The 19,204-nt window shown below is 36.6% G+C and overlaps 1 protein-coding gene and 1 pseudogene across 4 annotated transcripts in view; one reads left to right on the top strand and one right to left on the bottom strand.

Moving 5' to 3' along the window:
- The window catches only part of LOC105422411 (lachesin), a 707,047-nt gene that overhangs the window by 317,536 nt on the left and 370,307 nt on the right, over positions 1-19,204 (top strand). The window lies entirely within an intron of this gene.
- LOC148935222 (uncharacterized) lies at positions 5,604-17,377 on the bottom strand (annotated as a pseudogene).

Here is a 19,204-nt window from a genome sequence, read left to right as displayed (position 1 = left end):
GTACTAAAAATTTCGAAATCGGTTCGCGATCTGAGTGAGTAGTGTTAAATAAAATAGCTACTTGCTCGAAGGATTTAATATGATCTCCATATCCTCGCATCATCAATAATAGAATTCTTTCTTTTCAGATAATACTATTCTGAATAAAGTTTCACTCAACTGTTCAAAAATGTGTCATAAAACGCAAAGCTAAATACACTACAGATTAAATCAGCATTAAGTAATGTAGCTAAATTTTTATCGGAAAAGAATTAACAGAGGATATAATGAATAAAGATTATTGTTGAAAAGATTCAAATATCAAGATTATTATAATTTTCAGAAAGTTGATAAAGATAAAGGGCATGTAAGACCTAACTGGATCTTCTTGTTTAAAAATTTCCGTTTATTGAACAACAATAAATATAAACATTTCTACCTGTATTAGGTCATCTTCAGTAAATCTGCGACAAAAAGATGTACAATATGATTCTTAACTAAATTCGTGTTGCGTATATAAAAATTAATATTGGACTTATTAAGTGTACAAAAAAGTTCTGAGCTTTTTTTTGTAAAATTCAATCTTTATTAAAAAATAAACAAAAAAATATTAATCAGCGAAATATTCCCCGTTTGCATCAACGACCTTTTGCCATCTTTCGGGTAGCTTGCGAATTCCTTACGACGATAGAAACTCACCGGCTTCGAAGCGATAAAGTCATCAATGCATTTTCGTATCTCTTCAAATCTTACGAAATGTGTATCAGCCAAATGATACTGCAGCGACCGGAATAGGTAGTAATCGGAAGGCGCCATGTCTGGGCTATACGCCGCGTGTGGGAGAAGTTCCCAGCCTAACGCAAAGATATGGTTCTAAGTCGCTTTCGCAACATGTGGTCGAGTATTGTCATGAAGCAAGATCACTTTACGACGTTCTTGGCCTGTAAATGGCCTCTTTTCTTCTAATGCATCGCTCAAATTGGTCAATTGTTGTTGATAGCGGTCTGCCATGATTGTTTCACCCGGTTGTAACAACTCGTAATACAACACACCTTTCCAATCCCACCAGATACAGAGCAAAACCTTCTTGGCATGGATATTGGACTTTGGCGTCGATGTCAAAGGTTGACCAGGGTCAACCCATGATTTTCTACGTTTAGGGTTATCATAAAGAATCCACTTTTCATCGCCTGTAATGATTTTGTGCAGAAAATCTTTTTTCCGGAACTTTGAAAGCAAAGTGAGTGCAGTGTCACGCCGACGATTTTTGTTGTCTTCGGACAATTCATGCGGAACCCATCTGCCTTCCTTCTGAACCTTTCCCATCGTATGTAAACGTACGGAAATGGTTTGCTGCGTAACGCCAAGCTGCAAGCTCCTTTTCAATTTGCGCAGAGTTTATATCCAGCAGTGCTTGCAATTCGTCCGTTTTAATCTTTTGAGGGCGTCCAGCACGCGGTTTATCTTCAAGACTGAAATCTCCTTGGCGAAATTTTTGATACCATCTTTTACATGTAGTATGACTTACAGCTTTCTCTCCATATGCAGCACAAATCATTGCAGTGGCTTCAGCAGCATTTTTCTTCAGATGAAACGCGAAGTGGATGGATAATCGAATATGCTCTTTTGTTATTGCCATCGTGAATACTACTGATTTTTGAGGTTGTGCATCAAACGCCAAACCGTATGCATTTTAAAGGCATTTTAGAAGGCCAAATGTCAACGCAAAACCGCAAAAAGACGGGAAGATATATAAAATTTAAATTGTTATTTCGGTTGTATGAAATCTAAAGCTCAGAACTTTTTTGTACACCTAATACATAGAATCCACATAATAAATAAACTAAACCATTTCAAGTCACTTGCACCAATATCCTGCGCATAATTCAGATCTAATTTTTTTTCTTTCTAATACCTCTAATCTTTTCAATATGCTTCTCACATCATTTACATTTCATTTTCCTCTTCTGTTAATAACATTATTATGTATTTACGTACGCTAGAGTGTATATCTCCTCTTTTAATCTGATCTTTCCCCATCCCATCGTTCCCATTTCCTTCTTTGAATCCAACAATAGCACATTAAACAATAATTAGCTAATAATTAGTTAAATACTCTTGTTTTATCCAACTCGTTTTCTCTATTTTTTTTATCTTACTTTTCGTTTCCCTTGCCAGTTCTTTCATTCTTCCTAATCCTTATTCCTCGTTTCGTTATTGCCTCTATCAACATTTCCCTATCTACCGAATAGAAGACTGTCTTTAAATATTCTCTTTCGAAGAAAAAACAAATGTGTCACTATCTTTCCTTTTTTCCTAACTATCTAAAATAATTTATTACATAGATGTTATCTATTGTTTCCATTCCTTTTTGAAAAGCTGTTTAACTGAGTGACAAAATTTCTCTCTATCTCTTTCTCTTAACCTGTCTAGCAATGTACACCTTATACGACGGTAGTCTGAAAAGTTTTGAGCCTAACATAGAAACAAGTACTTTTTCGGTCAAATACAGTTTTTCAACATAATCTCCTTTTAAGTCGATACATTTTTCCCATCGATACTCTAACCTCTTTAACTCCTCCAAATAGTAGTTGGCGTCTTGCTCCGCAAAATAGGCGTTTACGTATGCGATGACCTCCTCGTTCGATGAAAATCTCTGTCCTTCAAGCGAAACTTTAAGCTTACGAAACAGGAAAAAGTCGCTGGGGATCAGATCTAGTGAATACGGTGGGTGATCAACCAATTCGAAGTGCAGTTCGTGAATTTTGGCCATGGCGACCACCGAAGTGTGAACAGGTGCATTGTCTTGATGAAACAGCACTTTCTTCTTCTTCAAATGCGGCCGTTTTTTTGCAATTTCTGCCTTCAGTTTATCAAGTAATGATGCGTAATACGCTCCCGTTATTATTTTACTTTTTTCAAGATAGTCGATACACACAATTCCGTGACTATCCCAAAAAACAGTCGCCATTACCTTCCCAGCTGATGGAACCGTCTTCACCTTTTTCGAAGCAGGTTTACCCTTTGCAGTCCATTGTTTTGACTGATCTTTTGTCTCTGAAGTGTAGTGGATCCAAGTTTCATCTACAGTTATGAATCGACGCAAAAAATCTGACTCGTTTCGCTTGAACCGCTCCAACAGGCTCTTGGAAATGTTCATTCGAATTCGTTTTTGGTAAGTGAGCAAGTGCGGCACTCAGCTTGCGCATATTCAATTCTTCAGTCAATATATGACAAACGCGTTCTTTCGATATGCCCATAGCCTCTACTATCTTTCTAACCTTGAGTCAACGGTCGATCATTTGGTGAACATTTTCGATGTTATCAGCAGTGATTGCAGTTTTTGGCCGTCCCGAACGCTCATCATCAGCCAAGCTGGTACGACCACGTTTAAATTCAGCTGCCCATCTTTTTACGGTGGCAAATGATGGGGCAGAGTCCCCGTAAACAGCGTCCAATTCGATTTTAATTTGCGCAGGCGTATTGCCTTTCAAATGTAAGATTTTAATCATGGCACGATATTCAATTTTTTCCATTTTTACAAAAACACTGACATCGCCTGACACAATCGACTGTCAAACAATAACTGAGCGTCCAAAATGGCTGAAATTTTCACAAAAGTCTTTCAAAGCATATACTATTGTAGTACTAGAATGGTTTTGACGAGTAATGTCATCTTCATGTTAAGGCTCAAAACTTTTCAAACTACCCTCGTATAATGCTGTCAATAAAGGCTTCTTCTTGTAATCATTTACACTTTCTTTCTATTTTTTAATTATCGGCACTATTACTTTCTCTATTCAATTTTCTAGCCAATTTCTTCCCTTTTTCACATTTTATAAAAACTCCAGATTCATTCTTCTAGCTCCTTCCACCCATATCTCCGTTCCTTGTTCGCAATTTCCTCAATACTTGTTGCTTTTTCGTCCTTTAACTTTCTCTTTCTGCTTTTTTTATTTCCTTCTTGTTAATTTCCTCTTTCTATTTTTTTTCTTTTCTTCTTCTTCTATCTCTTCTAACTGTCATGCTCTCCACTTTCCTCCCCCAATAATCTCATAAAATGTCCTCTCCATTTTTCTTGTATCGTTTCATTAATTTTCTTTCTTTTCTTTCTTTCTCTGTTTATTATCTCCCACATCTCACTCTCACTTTTTAACCCTTGATGCATTTTTCTCATTAATCATTCTTCTACTAACTAATTCTTTTTTCTTTTCTTCCTCTACATAACTTTTTGTAACCTCGTTTCTTTCTCTTGTATTCCAATTTATTATTTCTGCTTCAAATTCCCTTTTCATTTCCCTCTTTATCTTCTTTTCTTTCTATTCCTTTTACCTGCTTTCCTTTTTGTTTTCTTTATCTTAAAATGTGCGGGTTTTTTCCCATTCGGAGATTGCGACCTTATTGCGCGGAGGTAGCTCGCCGAGTTTAGGATTTAAGTAAATAATTATTGCGTGACTTGATTTAAGAAAATAAGAAACCAAATAATAATTTTATTATGCCAACATGTTAGGATATTACAAGCTGTGAATGACGGTGCGCGCTTAATCGTTGAGTCGCGACGCACGATCTCGATTGCACACTCGTATACACAGATACAAGCGAGAAGAGTATTTCTGATCTGTGATGTGTTCTGATCTGTGGTGTCTGTGATTTCTGTAATTTCATTAAAATCATTTTGATTTTTACTGCTTTTATCCTTTAATATTGCTTTTTATCCTTATGCATATTTAATACAAGTATCAAATATTCGTGAAAATTTTTGAAATTGAATGTTAATTTATTTGAATTTTCTTATTTATCATTTGAGCTGAATACCTCACTGTTCGTTGAAAATATTGATGGCAATATTGAAAGCAGTAGTCTTCTTTTTGAGAAATAGCTGCTACGCAGTAATTTACTTAGATAACGTTCTGCTTTTCGGAATGTCTCAAGAATGCAAAAAAATGTCAAACAATGCAAGAATACAACAAAAGATGTCATCAGAATCGAACAATAGAATTATTAGATTTTATTATCAATTGGGAAAAAATCAGATCGATTCTGTTTAGAAACGAAAATACCTTGACATTATTTTATATTCAAATAAAATGTGAATTCAATTACTACATGAAAAACATGTTAACCTTCTCAATTTATTTAATTACTTTCCATAATAACAGAGTTATAAAATTCGAGATTTTGTTTGAATGTGTCGACCACTACAAAGTCTGGGAGCCAAGATACATAGGTGGCAATTTTGCATTAATAATAGAACAAATAAGAAGAGAGGATGCGCATCATGGCGGGGCCCAATCATGAACCAGTCGTGAAAACTCGTAATTATTTTGCGAAAAAATACCATCTCAGCCAGGAATCAACCTGAATCTCCTGCTTATCGAGCAGGCATCTTATCCCTTCGACTACCGAGGCATGATATTTATCGCAAATAACGTGTTTAGAATAACACGTCAACAATATAATGATACACATATATACGCATATTACAATATACATGTACTCCCGAATCCTCACAATCGGTACTCCAGAGAGATCATAGTCCTATTCTCTCGATGGATGCAGGTCGAACTGCACCGGCGACACCCTCCAATGCTATTGGCAAATATACAAATAATCCTCCTGGTGCGCGACAGGAGAGATTGTATCAAGCATGGCTATTATCATAAATAGATAATAGCAAAAAGGATACAGGAGTGAAGTTCGCTAACAGCTGTACTCCTATGACAAGGCGTGATCATTCCGCGCTAATCGTTCTAAATTTTAAGTCTGTTATAGTATTATTTAAGAAGGCAATAACGATGCAAAGACAAAGCTATTGCGTTCTTCGCACCATTTCCAAATTTGCCTGGCTAGAAAAGATAGATGTGGATACTAAATTGAATCAAAACGATTTACAAAAAATGGTTGTTGTGTTCAATCCGAAGGAAAATCTGTCTTCTTTTGAATTTCCAAAGAAAAAAAGTCGTCCAGGTAGATTACTGAGAGATACCCTCTACTCCGTGTGTTTCCACAGACTGTATAATTTTTGTGAATATATATGGCGCTATAGAAAGATCGAAGAAGAGGGTGAATTATAAAGCTATAAATTCATAAGTGATCCCTCGTCATTGAAAACACAAGAAGTGTCTGGCCTCTTAAAATATCCAAAGGAGTATGTAGGCATCTTCGCGATTGAGTGTCGCTATCTACCAGTTTGGCATCACGAGCTGTACTACGATTTGCCAGTCCTCTAATTAGAAGTGCGCTAGGGAAAGGAAACGATTTAGATCTTTCAGATTTAAGATAAAGCACATTCCTCCCTTTTTTAGCGAGAAAAAAGAGAGAAAGAAATTGGTCTTGAAAGTGGGTCACCAGTACTATGGCACCCTTGAAGAGAAAATGAAATATTTCTTTGTCCTCTATAATGGTCGGGGAAAAATTGATTTCTTGCAAAAAAAGACAGTTTGGCGAAGTCAAAGCAAAGGTAATACGGTATCCTTTTACTGCATAAAGAACCTTACTATCGTTGATTAATCTTTTCCAGTTTGAAAGGAATCTGACCAATCGGCCTGCAATGCTTACTTTTATTGCTTGGTTTATCGACCGTTTCCATATCTATATCAGAAATATGATACTTGGATGCGGCTCTCTGAATAGCCCTCGGCTGGCGAACTGTCGATAGTATATATTCAGTCAGGGCCTTCAAGTTTTACTCGTTGGACTTGAGCTCTGTATCATTGATATCATTTGTGGCACAGATTTGCTTGTTGCTGACGAAGATATGGGTCTTATTAATTCACAGTCTGCTTTTTCATATACTTGGGCGTATATTTTGGGCATACTTGATTTAAAATTCTCCGCGAAACTCAAGCCAAAAAGCCAGTCGTTAACTATGAAGTCTGTTGCAGTTTTTCCTACAAATTAAATAAGGTTTGATAAAAGTCTAACGAATGATAGCCGATATTGATTATTAGGAGGTAACTTCCCTCAGCTAATTTGATAATAGTGTTACGACGAGCGGTGTTCTGCTCGGCGCTACCCTCATATCGATTTTCAAGATCGTTCCTTGTCGGCGTAAGTCCTCTTTTTCAAGCTGGAGCAGACCTCTGATCTCGTGGAATCAAGAATTAGAAATTCCCAAGTATCATCAGCTATGAGAAAGTTTAGACGGAATTTTTAACCGGAGAATGGAATTGTGTTATTGATTACGTATTGAATTTTAATTAATTGTGGTTTTCATTTCATTTGTTCGTCTGTTATTTTCTTAACAAGGATTTTAGAAAACGGTTAAAGGGGAATTCTGGTCTAGAACCTTTTTAGGCTATTTTCATGAATTTTTTTCTGAAAAATTCGTAAGATCTATTCAAATCAAGGTTTTTCCTACATTAGTACACATTTCAAGTATCTTTCAGAATTTTTTTATTTTAATATTCCAAGAAATAAGCCTATATAACAATTTTTTGTGAGATCGTGAAAAAAATAAGACGCTGCATGGTGACTATGATTGCGGCTGTTTTGTTCGTCGGAAACAAAAAAACTAAAGAGATTTTCAAAGCAGTCTGGCTATCGTTTGACCTAAAAGAAAATTAAAATATTGAAAAAAAATAAAATGGCGTTATTTTAAAAATTACTTTCCGATTTTTTCAAAATTTTTTCATCTTTAAAGCTGTGAAATAAATAAAAATAAACATTTTAATTTTAGTGTAGATCAGATGAAAACTATATATGCACTAAAGATATGTACAAAATTTGGGCGCAATTGATCAAATAGATTTTGAGAGATCATGGTCATCAGTTAAGAAAATGCTGTTTAAGAAAATGCTGAGAAAAACGCAATTAAAGTTTTTTAATTGTTTACGTAGAGATAACACGCGAATAATATTACTTACAATCAATCTGCTAGGACCGTAAAAGGTACTTTCCTTCTCGGTAGGTTTCTTCTTGTACATATCCTCATACATACTCCTGCAGAGCCCCTCTTTCGTCTCTGAACTGCGCCCGTTAATCGTTTCCGAAATCGAACGAGCGCCGCTCTGATCGGCGAAGTCGAGCTTCGTTGCGGCTGTGTGCGTGTATTTTCGCCTGCTGGTTAATGATCACTCCTATGATTACGTCCATTACTTTCAAAATGGGTAGATCCTTCATTAAAGATTATCACGGCTCGCGATTGTTTTTGCTGCAGATGTTTCGGAGCAAAGTTCCAAACCAACGCGTTCAACGATTCATTATTATTTTGTGTCTTTGCATCCAAACACCATATCAGCCACTCATCATTCAATAAATTTTTATAAATGAGTTCAATTATTTTCAATACTTTCGAATTGAGACGTGAATATAAGTGATGACAAGTAGCAAGCGGTCGCTTCGACTTTACACTATTTGCATCAACTGTCCTTGTCTTTCGGGCAGTTTTGATGCTGCGGGTTTTCATCGGTAGAATTTTTATGATAATACGCTGCCCAGATTTCTTTCTTCATATCTTCCTTCATATCTTTACAGACAGAATCTGGATGTCTTCGAATAGCCAAGTCATAGTATTTCGTGAGTTCACCGATCATTTTATCAATCAATTTTCCAGTACCTTTGCCGCTGATACCTTTGTTATTTTTTTTTATATTTCGGAGTCTCGTCCCCATTCTTTTCTCAACGCGACCCACGCACTCTTTTCTCACTACTGTAGCTTCATCCTCATACGGATTAACATCTAAAATGCCCTTGAATATTTTGCTATCGCCATCTCCAATGTATACCTCGCGTAAAGAACACTGTGCTCATTTTTGATCTTAGAAACATTTCAGTAATAGCATCGATTTCCATTTTTCCTGCTGATTAATAGCATAATTTTCTTCGTGTGTATCATACTATTCATTATATTCATCAATATTTTCACTTTTTTTGTTATTCCATGAGTTATATCTTTGACAAAAAATATTTTTCACTACAGAATCAAACACTTTTTTTTAATATTTACTAATAGGTATAGACCAAATAAAAGAAGAGTAATCTCTTTTTCTCCAAGTTCCGTCGCCAGATGATTTTCAATATTTCCGGTTTCTTTATTTTTCATTTTTTTGTCTAGCACAGCACTTTTTAGAATCGCTTTATAGGACGCTGCCATATAAATATTATCAAAACTACAGATACACATAATAAGTATCTGTAGAGATTCCTGACAAATGTCCATACAACCGCAAAATTTGTACCTTTTCTTGATACATCCAACAGACAAAAAATAAAAATAATTCGACAGTTTATCTCAAAAGCTTTATTAATAAAGAGTGATGAGTGAATAAAAGTTTTGTTACAATTACATTTTACGCAAATCTTGAATTCTGAAGTTTTGAGATGTATGAGAAAATTGAATATCACTTTTACACTGTTTACATATTACAAGAGTTGCAATAGGAGTAAAAACACTAAAAAAAATTTAAGATGCAATAACTAACTTCTTTCGAAACAAGAAAATCAATATTTTTAGAAGCCTGCAATTTTCTTGCTGACGTGTTCGTAAATTCTTCTTTCTCAGCCGTAAATCGATTGACATCATTTTTTCTGACGTTCTAGATAAGTTCGTTGTTCTCTCGAACATTTTCTGTCCATTTTATTGCGTGAAAATGTACGAAATATGTATTAACACACGAAAAACTTGCTTGCATCAGTTCGTGCCAACGTTCAAAACAACATTGATACAAGCAGCTGCTCCTCTACAGGTAGGTCAAAATCTTTACCTTCAAAACTGAAGTTTCTAATATCTTCAACTTTCAAAAATAATAGTCGCCCGAATTCGAGTCGAAATACAGTCTTTATATAACGTTTTATTACCTGCCCCTGAGTGCAAGGTGGAGCGCGTTCAGAGCTCCTAACGGAGGCACCTACATTCCAGGTATTATACTTTTGTAACCTTTGCGAATTTATAAAAATTCTTACGTTCTTATTCTAAAACACAAATACTTGCGAAGAATGCAATAAAAAAAATATTGATTTTCTCTCTAGATCAGAATCCCCACTTAAGGAAATCCTAAAGTGACGGGAATTACCGACATATTACAGCCGGCATTAATCTTTGAATTGGCTTTACAGATTGCAAAATTCTTTTGTGCAGTTAAAATACGCACAAAAAGAACAAGACGGTCGATTTAACGAAGAAATCAGAAAAAAATTAAAAAATTCACTTATTTTGGCTCGTACAGTTTTCACTTCAGATCTTTGTTTCCTTAATATAAAAATTTTACAGCTCGTATATACAAAATGAGTGCGTCCCGCACTTTAGACTAAAAGAATAAACAATACTATAATTTTAGATTTATAATTGAAAGCTTAGAAAAAAAATTTAACACCTGAACAAATTGTGTATAATTTTACGGGTGTATATATATATATATATATATATACTTGGCGCAGATATAAAATGATATATAAAGCAGTAATTATAATTGACAGATCTTGCAATAGATGGCGCTGCAGAGGAAAGACAAGGACAAATGATTAATGGGATCGATAAAACGTTCAATACAACTAGCTCGCTAAAATAAAGTGAATTTAATTTTTTATCGATTTTCTCGTTAAATTAACCATTCTGCACTTTCTTTTTGTGCATATTTTAATTGCATAAAAGGATTTTGCAATCAGTATAGCCAATTCAAAGATTAGTGCCGGCTGTAATGTTGATAATCCCGTCAATATCTTCAATAAGAACAGTCAACATATAACTTTGTGTTTTTATTTTATATATATATATATATGTATGTACATCTTACTCATATATATATATATATATATATATATATGACTCTATATATATATATATATATTACTCATATATATATATATATATATATATATATATGAGTAATATATATATATATATATAGGGTGTTTTAAGTGATATGGTCGAGTATCTCGCGAATCGATGATTTTTTTATTGAAAAATTTTTCGAACAAAAATTGCATGGCTTGAAGAGGGACACATGATGAAAATGTGGACTTGATCTTGAGTGACCTTGTCAAAATCAGGTCAAAGTCATTAATGTTTTTTTAAATAGGAACCCCTATTTTTTATTATATATTCTTATAGTTTTCGATCTCGAGAGCTTTCCAAAACATAATAAAGTTACTTTTCGTTAAGTACTTGTTAAGTTATAAGGCAAGACTGATCACTGATCCGGTCAACTAAGACAAAACCGATCACTGATCCGGTCAACTAAGGCAAGATCAATTCAAATATGTCTTTAGCCGTTAATAAGATGAATGGAGCTCCATTTTTTTTGTAGACATAGCTTCAACCGTTTCTTAAAATTTTTTACTGTTGAAAGTAAGATATTTCGAGTAATGCTACGACAAACATTAGTTATTCGATTTTTTATGTCTCCTGCAGAGTCGGCGGAGTTTTATAAACAATATTTTTTATGTAGTTCCACAAAAAAAATCACATGAAGTTAAGTCAGGAGACCGTGGAGACCACCGAATATATCCATATCTCTCTATTCATCTTTCATGAAAGATGTAATGTTGAGGTATTCCACAATACGATGAGAATGGGGTGGCGCACCATCTTGCTGCCACCACATTTTGTGTCGAGTAGCAAAATCAACCTCTTCTAAAAGCTCAGGCAATTTATTCTGCAAGAAAGAAAGGTAAGTTTCATTTATCAAAAAAGAATGGACTAATCAAATATCCAATTCCGCACCAAGTGTTTAAATTCCAACGATGTTGATTATCAACACATTGAGTCCAGTGAGGATTATATGTGGACCAATAATGATAATTATGCCTGTTGAGTTGTCCATTATTATGAAATGAGGCTTCGTCATTGAAGAGAATATACTGGAAAAACTTGGATCTTCTCTTATCATTCGTAATGTCCAACGACAAAATTATCTTCTTAGCCTCATATCATTTTCACTTACATCTTGGGGTGATATGGTAAGGATGGAATTTATGTCTTTGTAAAATCTTTCACACAATGACATAAGAAATTCCTAAATTATGTTGCAGTTCTCTAGTCGAAATATGAGGATTCCAGTTTATCATTGCTAGCACTGCTAATACACGCTCATTAACTTCTTTCATCTTCAACATTTATTTGCTTGCAGTTTCTGTTACGGATTCTTCTACGCTTCGTAAATTCTTTTTATCTGCATTGCATTTGGATGTCGCCTAAACGGATATCTATTACGATACAATCTTTCTGCTCTACAATAAGAGCTAATCGTCCAGCTTCACCAAGCATAAGAATAATATTAACGATTTCATTTGAACCGTAAGCGGTCATTTTGAAAAAAGCTTTGAAAAAGCCCACTAATATAAAAAAATTGAAAGAAAAAGCTATACGAAAAAAAGAGGAAAGTTGAATTGTTCAATTGGGAAGGATTGAACTCAATTCTATGCGTGTGAGCGTATGTCAAGCAGTGTGGATCGCGGAGACGCGCGCGCGTAAGAATCCCGCTCACACGCGCATGCATACATGGATAACGTCGGTGGTATTGTAATTTTCAAGCTCCATAATTCGGAAAGTACTCAATGAAACGTAACTTTATTATAGTGTTTTGGAAAGCTCTCGAGATAAGCTACAAGAATATGTAATAAAAAATAGGAGTTTCTACTTAAAAAAACATTAATGATCTTGAACTGATTTTGATAAGGTCATTCAAGGTCAAGTCCACATTTTCATCATGTGTCCCTCTTCAAGCAACTTTCGTTCAAAAAATTTTTCAATAAAATCATCGATTCGCAAGATAATCGATCATATCACTTAAAATGAAACACCCTGTATATATATATATATATATATATATATATATATATGTGTATATATATATATATATATATATATTGTTGCGGCCGTGCGGTATTCCGTTCGGCGCTGCTAAAAGATAATCAATATCAATCGATAAGAATTTGAATAGAGGATCGGCCCTTGGTTCTCCGACTGTTTTACAGATTTGACGGCCAGATTCCGCGGTGGCCGGACGCGTTTCTGTACCGTTGGTTTAATAAAGAGCGAGATTTTCCTAAAACAGTGTTCTTCCTTTCCGAAAGCGCTCCGCCGAGTATCGCGATCACGGGAAGTAACGCCGCGAACGCGACAATATATATATATATATATATATATATATATATATATACACAGTATATACATTACATGTATATATTGAAAGAATGTGCAATGTTATCGCAAAAATCTACTAAAATTATATATATGTTTATACTAGATATCGTAGATAACTATTCAATAGCAATAGTACAAATAGTTCTATGTCTTTCTGTAGAGATAGCAAAAAATCGTTTCACTACTATGTATATATACATATAGCATACATGTTCTCTTTGAAAAAAAATACATGTAGCGTCCTTCGTATCCTATAAAGATATTGGACATAGCAAACATAGTGAAGAATGACTACTCATTGACAATATATGTATACAATACATGTATACATGTATTTATTTAATAAAATGATAATGTAAAAATTTATGTAACAGTGAAACAGAATTAGTCATATCGATAATATAGACTTTTTAAATTGTCGATAATATCGACTTTTTAATTTGTCGAGTTACCGACATTTTTTTAACTCCGTTTAGATGGCATTAGCGGAAAGCCATCGGAGTTCGTCTTTCGCTTTAGGATCTTCTTAGTGTCGGTCCACAATAAGTGATTTAAGCTTTAAGAAGTAAGAATTGATCAATCATAATCGAATATGAAAAGAATAATCGCATATGATAGGTCAATTTCTTACGGCTTAAAGATTAAATACTTATTGTGGACCGACACTTAAGTGTCGGTCCACAATAAGTATTTAATCTTTAAGCCGTAAGAAATTGACCAATCATAGTTGATTATTCTTTTCATATTCGATTATAATTAGTCAATTTCTTATTTCTTAAAACTTAAATCACCTATTGTGGACCGACACTAACGCGTTCGACCAATTTATTAGACCACGGTGATACTACGACTACTTGGCTGTTTAATTTTGACAATGTAACAAACTTTGCGAATACGATCTCCGCAGGATTCCTAAAAATATTAAATAATAATTTTAGATGCTTCATGGTCTCTTTAGAATTGATAGTTTTAATAATTTCTTTAACATGTTTTACAACCAAGTAAAGCATGTTAAAGAATCTACGATCACTAGCACGAATTTAAAACCGGTCGAGTGGGAGAGGTCCGAAATGAATATGAATGGCTCAATCAATATGAATGGTTTCCAACAGTTTCATAGCTACCATTACAGTTTACATTTCATTTCTTCTCGCCTGCGGAGGGACGCGTTGAAAAGCACATTATACAATTGTTTAGATACTTCACAATTTTTCTACGCATTGACGGAAATCAATACGTTATGATTAAGCGATGATACATTTTCTCAAAGCTGCAATAAGCAAGTTCATTAAATTTTTATTAAGTTGTTATCGAATGCGGAATTTAGGTCGGTCACTTGCCTTATGATAAAGCATTTCGTCTATGAATTCGAATTTTTCGCTTTTATTAAATTCGTTGCTCGCCAAAGTCTTCAATTTTACGTCTTGAGCCTGTTTCAAGCTCTCTTTCGAAAGAAGTATTTTTGCGATAAACAAAATTAGTCTACTGAGCGTCGACGTCAGACATTTTCTACAATGTTTTACCTCAAAACTATAATTTTAGAGCGTTATAATCCATCGCGCAATTCTTGGGTTTAAATTTTCCTTGTTAATGGTATACATTAATGCAGTCAATGATCATGGCAAAATTATACATAAATGTAAAACCTCTCTATCATACGTACTATCGCATTTTTAGTTTCGAAGCTGTGATAATTAATTTTTGCTTTATTTGATTGTAATATGAGACAGGCGCATAGTCACTTGTATCTTGCCGTTGCAAAAGAATTCCGGCTAAGCCGTATCCTTGCATCAGTATGCAACTGGGTTTTTGCTTTTAGATTAAATAAACGTAATATTGAGCGAGAAGTTAATTCATTCTTTAGCAACTCGAAAGCATTGAGGCAATCATTGTTAAAGTCAAAACGTGAAGACTTTTTGAGCAAAGCAAAGAAGTTCCGTTTTCTGTGCGTAATCTTTAATACATTTCCGGAAATAGTTAAGCTTATGAATCGCCTAACTTCATAAGAATCTTCCGGTTGCGGAAAATTTCAAACAACTTCCATATGCCGTGAGCTAATTTGTGACGCTATTATATTCGATTTCACATTTGAGAAATTTACATTTTGGTAGGCACATCTCTAAGTCATATCGTTTGAGTGTTGTTAGAACTTCTTGTACGATTGCGAAGATTTCGTCCATTGTTTTTGTTAGTTGCTATCATAATATCGTCGACGTAGGTGATGACTTTGTCTTTTCGAATCAAATATGTTTACGAGATGCTCTTGGAATTCAGTCGATGACTCTGAAAAAAGAAACTGACAATATTCAAACAACTCATCGAGTATAGCGAAAGCGAAATCATATAATCCTTATGAACATGAATCTGGTGGAACTCGTCTTTTAAATCCAACAATGTATATATAAATCTTCTTATTTCCCAAGCGAGAAATACAGATCAACGAGAAAGGATACTTCTGTTTTTGATGAAATTACTCAATAGTCTTAGATCCACGCATAATCGCATCTGATCGCTCTTTTTGCGAACCGGTACTACACATGCGCAATAGAACGAATTGTTTCCTCTAATTGTTCCGTGTTTTAACAGCTCGTCCATAATTTTTTTAATCTGGGCTCGCTTTGCCCACGCAAAACGTAGTGCATATGCATACACAGATTCGTCTTTTAGACGAATTTTTGCATTATAATTATCGACGATTTTATCGACTGCTGTTTTATCAATACCGTGCAAAAGTTTGCTTAAGCCTCTCTGTTTGGTCCGCGCCGTAATCGATCGTCACGCAGTCTATCGCGCTCTCCGTTGTCAATTTCGCAGAATTTGCAAAGCTGTGCTCAGAAATAAAGTATGCTCGAACTGTTTGCTCGGGCTATAGACTGTCGTAATACTTTGCGCATCTAGAAAATTTGATTATAATATCTATCGGAAGATTATCGTTTTACAAAATATGATGCCAAAGGTTATCTCAAGTAACTGAAAAAATCGTTCTGAGGCACCGCACTGCGAATAGAAACCGGCTCATTATTAACCGCCTTATAGATAAGTCACATTAATTAATTTAACCTTACTCTTAAATTTAATTAAGTACTTTTGAAAAACGATAGTCATAGTCTTTAACTAATGATATCGGACTACCCGTGTCAATTAAAGCCAATAATTTACATTTTAAATTATTTAAACGGATAATTTATAACGACGCATTATTTACTTGTAGTTTCCTACTGTTCGGCTGAATAGAAGTTGCTTTTTCTTCTTTACGTGAAGAAATGCGTTTATGTATTCCCAGGTATAACTACTCGGGGCAGTGTGGGATTTAGAGGCACTAATTACCTTCACTATTCACTAAAACTCCACGGTGACTACAGCGACGTCTTAATGGGGTATATGAAAGTATACCTGCGGAATTCACCTCACGAAATCCTTTTCGGAAAGGGGAACGGTATGATACCGCCTTCTTCCCTCTCGAAAGGCTCGATGACAGAGTCCCTGTAGTTGGAAGGAGTAGCAAGGGGGTTTACGCATCCACTTGTATCTGCTCCTCCTCCTATCTCCTCCTCCTCAAAATCACACCCTCGGAGCGCAATCTTGCGCTCCGTTTTGCTGACGGGGCTGGTTTGGCTTTTTTCTTCCTCTTTGAAGAAAAAGAAAAACCTTTTATATGATAGCCCCGCCAGCCACCTTCGTAAGCGCGTACTTATCAGGCTGGGCCTCTGAAGCAGAGAGAGTTAGGTTATGTACTGCGATCAGGGAGGACGGAATTCCTACCGCCCTTCTTCTCTGGACTCGTCGGAAGGGAAGGGAGTCTCCACCGAACTGAAGCCCACTTGATGCGAACTCACCCGGCCCTCGTCACGTCTCTCGCAGTGAGGAGTGGGCATTCGACCTACACCGAACCAAAGCTCGAGGAAGAGGACTAGATGGTACCGATCCTTATTTTCTCGAGCTTCCAATTACCGACCTCGGCGATGACTGCAGCCATCTCCTCCGGGGTGATGGAATTGAAGAGGTCTCACACACATAATTCCGGTTCGTGGACTCCCGACTTCTTGGTTTCACCGGCCGCATTTTGCATGCGGTCGGCAAGCTTATCGATCTTGAGACCACAATCTTCACTGGAGACTTCTAAGATGAGGCCTCTAAATGCTCGCCTCGGCCTGTTATCTTTAATGCTCAGCTTACCAGATCTTCTGCCTAATGATACTTATGACCTGGACCAAGGAACTCCCCGGTGACACGATGACTGCCGCTGTTGGGGGACAAGCCAAGCGAGGTTCTTTCCTCTTCTTTCTTCTCACGTGTTTCCACGGTTGTTGCCATGGACCCTCTTGGATACGGCCGTTGCGCGGGGAGGGGGGCTCACCATGCTAGTCGGGGTTTGTCAAATTTGCAGGTGCCTCACTACACTAATCTTTCCAATCCTTCTCCTCATCACCCGCGTCGATGCAAGAGACACCGGACATGGATTCTGTTGAGGTGGACTCAAAGAACCCCCACCAGTATCTCCACCAAGAACCCTATTCTCTGAGGAAAGTATTTCTCTTTTTCTAAACTTCCTTTTAAACCTTTCCATGATGATATTCTTCAGAATCTGGAGGATCTGTTGGAAAGGCTCGAAGCCAATATCTCCTTTGCATTTTTCTTCCTCTCCACCTTTTGGTGGGAAGGAGAAAAAAAACCTCAACCATCTTTCTCTCCTTCCGTGGAGAGCTGGAAAGCACAATCTCCCGTCGTTCTCTGTCCTTCTCCTGCTGAGTTGCCTTCGGCGAGATTTTGGATTCCTCCCGAGGGAGGCCTGGTGGGCGTCCACTCTCGCGAATGCCTTCTCACTTTCTCGGAGAGCGCCCTCATGAGCTCTATGTTGCGCTAGACAGCCATTATCTTCTCCTTGGCGCTCGTTTTCGATCTTCAATTGACGTGCTTCCATATCAGTCCGATTGGCCAACTCCTTAGTGTAAGCTATAGTTATTTTGCTGGCCACTCAGATCTCCTTGATACAATCCCGCTTGAAATTTTTGAAGCAATTAGTGACCTTGATCACCTGGATCATATGGTCCTCAATCTTCTTCAGAAGAGCGTCAATTCCCAACTTCTCCGCTTCCACCTCTGGCCAGAGAACGTCGGCGATGGCGCTCAGCCTGACCTCGGGATTTTTGAAGTCAAGTAATCCCTGTAATTTTGCTTTCTCCTTCTGCAGTTCGAGATACTACTTCTTCGCTCCTACGTACTTCTCGAGGAACGTCCTCGTTTCCTACACAAGAAAAACTTGCTGAAAATTAAGGAGGAGATAGAGAAATTTTTCTTATCGGAAGGAATCTCCGAGACATTTGCACCTGTAGCCGTGAATAATATCGGTGAAAGAGCTCGTCTGGAGAGCGGATGACAAGCCCAAATTTAGATCGTGTCACGGCCGTCTTTCCCGATAGTCGATAGACGCGCTGTGCTCGAAGACAACTGGCGGTCCGCTCGTCGTTGGATGACAATGTGAGGAGGATACTATTCCCCCTGTCATGTTGGGCTCTGGGTGTTCGATTATCATAACTCACTAAGAATTCTTTCTTAAAAAAGCTCATACCCATAATAAACCAAAGTTGATTTTTTATGGATCCATATCTTTTCCCAGGTGCGCATTTCGTCTGATATCTTTTTCTGGACTTTTTCGACATGATAGAACTTGTCAGGGAATACCAAGTCCCCTCGCGGGACTCCGTGTTTGCGATCGCCGATGAATCCCGCCGGCATAACCCCGGAGATCAACAAGATACACAAATTTCCTTCCCATGACAAGGTGGCATGAGGGGAAGAATGAAAGGCTGTTGGCATATTCGACTGTGAGATCTTGATCGCTGAAACTGTTATCGATCTGCTCGGTAATGCTGTTGGAAAGGCTGCTGCTAGTGTCGCCGCCGTTCTTACTGCTGCTAGAGGATGCTCCTTTTGAGCTGGTTTGCACTGTAAATGTTTAGTATTTGTGAAAAACGCAAAACTTATTATTTTTGTCACTGTTACGGTTGCTTCTCGGCTGCTGTTGATCTCTTCGCTCTGCTGAGTTTTCTCTTGTTCCAGATACCTTGTCTTTACCATGCAACTCTAGTCTTGATTCACAGAAGCCAGTCTTGGGTATGAAATTCAAAAAGGAATTTAGCG

The sequence above is a fragment of the Pogonomyrmex barbatus genome, unplaced genomic scaffold (assembly GCF_055798465.1).
Source record: "Pogonomyrmex barbatus isolate J1 unplaced genomic scaffold, ASM5579846v1 scaffold5, whole genome shotgun sequence".
NCBI classification, from domain to species: Eukaryota; Metazoa; Arthropoda; class Insecta; order Hymenoptera; family Formicidae; genus Pogonomyrmex; species Pogonomyrmex barbatus.
This window is presented reverse-complemented; position numbering and strand designations above follow the sequence as displayed.